The following is a 5977-nucleotide window of genomic DNA, read 5'->3' as shown; positions in this document are numbered from 1 at the left end:
GTCATTTCAATCTATTCTATTTGTCATTTAGCTTGTTTAATCTGTGCTGAATAAAGTGCACAATATTTAAGCAGGATATGGTTGCACGCGGATTTTTAGAGAGTTAAATCTTTTGGCCAATAGAAAACGTCATAATAGTTATTATATGAACTGGGATTGGTCAATGACTTTTGAAATTAAAATCCGATGGCCTGAAAAAATCGGTTTTCCAACAAACGTCAGTTACGCGCAAGGAGGTTTAGCTATTTATCCATCGAAGTTAATAAGGGAGAAGACATAAGACTAATTTTATTATTTGCCTGCCGCGACCCGGTTTTTACGAACAATGACGATGACGAACGATGAACCAGTAACGAGGAGCACACTTAGCAATGCTTCCAGGTTGCGCCTCGGTATCAATTAAGTAACATTTTCCGTTAAGTTTACTTTAGGGCCAACTAAAGGACTTTTGCCGTCTCCATGGACAAACTCGAAGTATGATAACTACAGTCATTGTCAAAATTTTGCACTGCCATTGCCGCTGGATACCATATATCGCTACTATATTCATAGATAATAGACTTTCAGTTAATCGTCAAAATTGACATTGTTTTTTAAATAACAACAAATGGTATGAATTTTTAAATGTGATATTTTTATAAAGGTAAGTCCCCAAAACAACATTTGATAGCCTATTTTCTTTCGTTGGCATCTAAGTTCCTGTTTTCTACATATATGTTACTACTACCTATTGGATAAGTAACTAAGAACTTTGTCGTTTATTCCATGTGAACAAAATCCCTAAAAGCCCATTTGTATTCTTACTAAACACTGCTGAAAAAGGACTAAACTTCTGAGCTATGAACGTATAATCCAGTAGCATTAAGTAGGTAGGTACGTATAGCGACGTTGGAACTTGATATAGAAGTTAGCTGTTTTATATTTTTTTTCACAGCAGAAATCTTTATCTTTGATCTTAATATCTGATCGTACGTATTGTCTTTTAAAATATTACATTTGCCTAAATAAAAATAACCGACCTGCTGCTTATGTAAATTATAATTATTTATAACCCTACTTACAATGCATAACAATCATAATTAGGTATTATAACCCTACTTAACAATGCATAACAATCATAAGATAGTTTGGCGTATAAGTAGGTAGGTAGGTACTATCTAGGCCGAAGGTGGAAGCGATCGACCCGGAAATATTCTCAACCATCTCAACTATCATAATATGTATTTAGAACAGTCCCTCCTTACCAATGATATTATAGATAATACCATTGCTCCTTACCATCAATGCAATCGAGCAGACAAAGGACATTGATAAAAATCGCCCTAAGATTTTCAAAGACTTAGTATGTACCATAATTTTATGTATATTTTATTTATTTACTTGCAAGTGTCCAAACCTATCGGACAAGTTGCAGTTCGAAAAAATATTTTAAAAGTATTTAAACGAAATCAAAGTCACCGACATATTGACAGAGCAGAGACAGAGATGCGCTTTTTTAATTCGATTTAAGTAAATAATGGTATGATCGATTAGACTAGAGTCTAATCATTAGACCTTTAGACGGGCGCAGATCCGCCGCGCCCGCGGCGCTTCAGTGGATTATTGCATTTTATGTATATTTAATCACATTTATTTACCTACATTTACATATTTACTCTTTTCTTTAAGTGTAGACACTGTTTATGTATAAGTCCACTATTGCATGCCGTGGCAACCTATAATTAAGGCAGCACTTAGATTAAGTTAAATACGTTGTAAATATTGATTGTCTTCCAGTGTATGTCTTGTTGGTTGTCCTATTAAATAAATAAAATAAATATTTATAGCAACACAATGTTTAAAATAATTTTTTTCAAAAACGATCAATTTAATCGATTATGTCTATTCTAAATGGACATCCCTATTTGTTAGTCAAATTGTCATTCACTCGCATCACCTTTTCTCTCTCACTCACTCTTGCTGTGTTGCTGTCTTGCTTGATCCTTCTTTGTGATTCGTTTGTGTTTTAGCTTTTATTTTCGGAACTTTATTAACTACAAACTTGGCTATTCAAACGGACTCTGATTGATTGCAATAACGACATACTCAGCCTGGGATTTACTGTTTTTGTGTGGCTCGGCCAAGGCTCGGCTGGTGGTTCTATGGTGTTAGAAAATGAGCAACTTAATTATACACAACAATGGGCAGCACCTCGATCGGTAAGTACCTACATTTTGCTCTGCAATCTTATGAATAAGTACTAGCCTTGCCAAACTTCTGAATTGCCATTCTCATGGCGGGTTGTCTTGAAATGAATGTTCCGCTTTTATCTGTGGTTCAACCCTGGACAGTGTGGACAGCCAGGCCCGATTCGATTGTAAGAAACTAGTCGATGGTACAGCGCAATGGAGGCATGAGCGAAACAACAATTATGTTGACAATCCAGCTGGTTTTGGTGTGAAAATGAAAATGAAAATACTTTTATTAAATAAACACTTTACAATTACAAGATATGTGCCGCTCTCGTATAAGGTTAACCTGTGTAACGAGAGTCAGGCTCCTCCTCAAAAAAACATAAGACTAAAATTTAGTGTTTAGATTAAATTTTATCTTTTAATTTAAAAAATAATTTAAATAGGAAAACAAAACAAAAATGTGTGTGTGATAGTGTGAGTGTGATTTTGTGTGTAACTGAATAAGTGTGCTAAGAGAAACTAGTAATTGTCTGGATTAACTTTTCTAAAGTGTCGTACGTATATTGTTCCATCCATTTTATAATAAGTTTTTTAAACGTTACCGAAACAAGTTGTGTGATGTCTTTACTTGTTGCAAGTATTTTGTTGTACAGTCTAGGGGCCATGTGTGAAAAATGCCGTTTCATGAGTGCTGAGTGTGTTATGGGAATAGTGAACCTAGGGACTCTCCTTTTGTCTAATGTAGTATGTGGGACTATTTTGTTGTGGAATCTACATAAGGTTAATAGTATGTATAATTTAAATCTAAGGAATTATTTACTTTGACACTATCTCCCTGCTCTCAATGAAAGCTTGTTTTGTTTTGTTTTTTGGAACTAAGACTACTAGATTATTATTTTTTGTAACTAAGTTTGTAACACGTCATAATTAATTATTATAACAACAATGCTTATTTACTAAAGCTGTTTAACCCTACCCTCTGACCCAAAATTCTACTAACAGCACATAATATTGAATTATCATTTTTTTTATGGTTTGCGGCTCAATTTATTCAACGCACAGGAGTATGTGTGGCATGGCATGCAATGAATCTATTTATTTTTACAGGTTACAGCTCATGATCTTATATGCACAACATGTTGGACCCAAGCCCAAGATACAACACAAATGCATCTACTTCAAATCTTAGCAGAAAATGTGTGCTTTGCAGTAGAACACTAGAGCCTAGAACACGTTCACATCAGCTCATGTCCCTGAGAACTAACACTCAACATCATATTAACATCAGGAACATAATTGTGGAACGACTAACTCCATTAGAGGTAATGCACGCTAAAGTCCTTATTTAATAAAATGTTATTGGCTATACAATCAGTCTAATTCTTGTAAAGTTATTGGTTTCTGTAAATCTATACTTATAATAAATCTGTAGAGAGGTCAATTCTGTACATGAAATATATCTTCAAAATAACTATCAGGGGGTGATTAGTGATCGATACTGATGCCAAAAATGCAATCAGTAAAATTTTTGTCTGTCTGTCTGTCTGTCTGTCTGTCTGTCTGTCTGTCCGTCTGTATGTTCCTTATAGAAACAAAAACTACTCGACGGATTTTAACGAAACTTGGTACAATTATTCTTCATACTCCTGGGCAGGTTATAGTATACTTAGGAATTCCCACGGGAACGGGAATTAGCGGGAAAATCCTTTTGTATGAAAAATCTTAACCGCTTAAGTTAGACGCTTGAAATTTGGCATGCAGGTATGTTAGTAAACTTAAAGCTTATTTACAACAGGATATTGCAAAATTCCCACGGAAACGGGAGTTAGCAAAAACATTTGTATGAAAAAATCTAAACCGCGTAAGATAGATGAAGGGGGTAAAACGGGATCCACGCGTACGAAGTCGTGGGCGGCCGCTAGTTAATACTAAAATAAAATAATTTAAGTGCGGGACATTAAAAAACTGATAATTTTTTTAAACTTATTTCTAATTATTATTATTTTTAAACAGGTTACTGCAAATGACTACATCTGTGGGGCTTGTCACTCATTATTGCAAAGAGATACCACACCTACTTCACAAGACTCTCCAGATATGCCAACCGGTGCCCCGGTAGGTCACCAACAAGTTTGTGTTGGATGTGGTTGTTCATTATTGCGAACTTGAAGTCATTGTTTGGATACAGAGAATAATCAAGATATATTAAACATTGTTCGAAATTGGATTCAACCCAGAGAGGTAAGAGCCCTGCCAGTTTTATAATACATAAAAATAATTATGCCGGTTTATTATAATAATAAAAAAGGTTTTTTCCGAATCAGCCTTCCCATCCTTCAACTCCTTCCATTGCTTTCAATCTGCCACTACTCTCATCCATACAGGTTATACAGGGTGGAAACGATAAGTGATCTCACTCGATTATTTCTAAACTACACAAGATATCGAAAAACTGGTTACTCATCCTGAAAGTGCTTCACGAGCTCTTTCTAACGGTATCAGTAAATAGTTACAGAATTAACTGGATCTATCCGAAAATTCAATGTTTTCAGCCTCCATACTAAATGTATGCCAGCCACACAATATTAAAAGTGTTATAGATCACTTATCGTTTCCACCCTGTATAATACAAATAGACTTATATTATTAAAATATTGCAATATTATTACTTACATAATATTAAACATAATTTTTACTATTATAAAGCCAGTTAAAAATTCCCTGAGCCAAATAAACTCAGTAAAGTTTTATTTATACTTCCTGCATAACAACAGACTACTCTTTTAAACTACCACTATTCTCACTCTCAATCCTCGTTCCTCATTCATCCCTTTCGTTTCCTCCATAGACCAATCATTCCTCATCATTCAGCGTTCAAATCATAAATTATCTTTCATCACTCATCTTACTATTCCGTTACACACAAAAGTCGTTAATCCTATATAAATATTGCTCTTCTTATTGTTGAACTGTGAATCTGATGTTTTATTTTATTTTCAGATTCGTCCTTCAGATCTTCTTTGCCATAGATACTATCAGAGAGCACGAATTACTACAGTTGGTGCTTATTTAATGAAGCTGAGGACCGGTGATTCAGATGACAGAATAGCTACATTACTTGGCATTTCAAGGAGTACTCTTACAAAATATGTAATGAAAGCACGCAGTATGATGGAGGAACATTTCGTACCAGCACATTTAGGGTTACAGCATATTAGTAGAGAGGAAGTAGCCCAAAGAAACCTTTATGTTCCAGTCTCTTTTCGGGAAGCCAGGAAACGATTTACCACAAAGAAAGGCTATTGTCATCATGGATGGTACATACATACATTTATGTGCAAAAAAGTAGCAATTATGCATACCAAAAAAAAAACTTATTCCCTATACAAATATCGGAATCTCGTTAAACCATTTATGGTACTTTGTTGTGATGGCGACATCATTGATGTATTGGGCCCATATTTAATAGAAAATGTAGAACATGACCATTAATAAATAATAAGTACCTACATACGTATTTTCATTTATACCTACATAACTGCCTACTTACCCTTGGGTCGGAATAAAGATATTTTTGGATTTAAATGTAAGTAAAATATATTAACTTCTTTTTAAAAAATGTTTGGCTTTTCCGTAGGCATTCCTATTTTTCCAATACGCAAAGTTCTATTTGCTGCTATTCATACGGTTTGACAAAGGGGTTCTTTATCGATCTACGATTTAAAGTGTAATTAAGACGTCTCTCCTACATATCTATACCTACTTATAATAAATCTGTAGAGAGGTCAATTCTGTACATGAAA

General features: G+C 34.5%; 1 long non-coding RNA gene across 1 annotated transcript; it reads left to right on the top strand.

Moving 5' to 3' along the window:
• The first annotated feature begins 1833 nt into the window (after positions 1–1833).
• Positions 1834–5654, top strand: LOC135083766 (uncharacterized). Its single transcript, XR_010259693.1, has 4 exons — positions 1834–2436; positions 3282–3496; positions 4188–4415; positions 5175–5654. It is a non-coding gene; the product is annotated as an uncharacterized LOC135083766 (long non-coding RNA).
• Positions 5655–5977: the final 323 nt, after the last annotated feature.

This window comes from Ostrinia nubilalis, chromosome 24, assembly GCF_963855985.1.
Source record: "Ostrinia nubilalis chromosome 24, ilOstNubi1.1, whole genome shotgun sequence".
Classification (NCBI taxonomy): Eukaryota; Metazoa; Arthropoda; class Insecta; order Lepidoptera; family Crambidae; genus Ostrinia; species Ostrinia nubilalis.
This window is presented reverse-complemented; position numbering and strand designations above follow the sequence as displayed.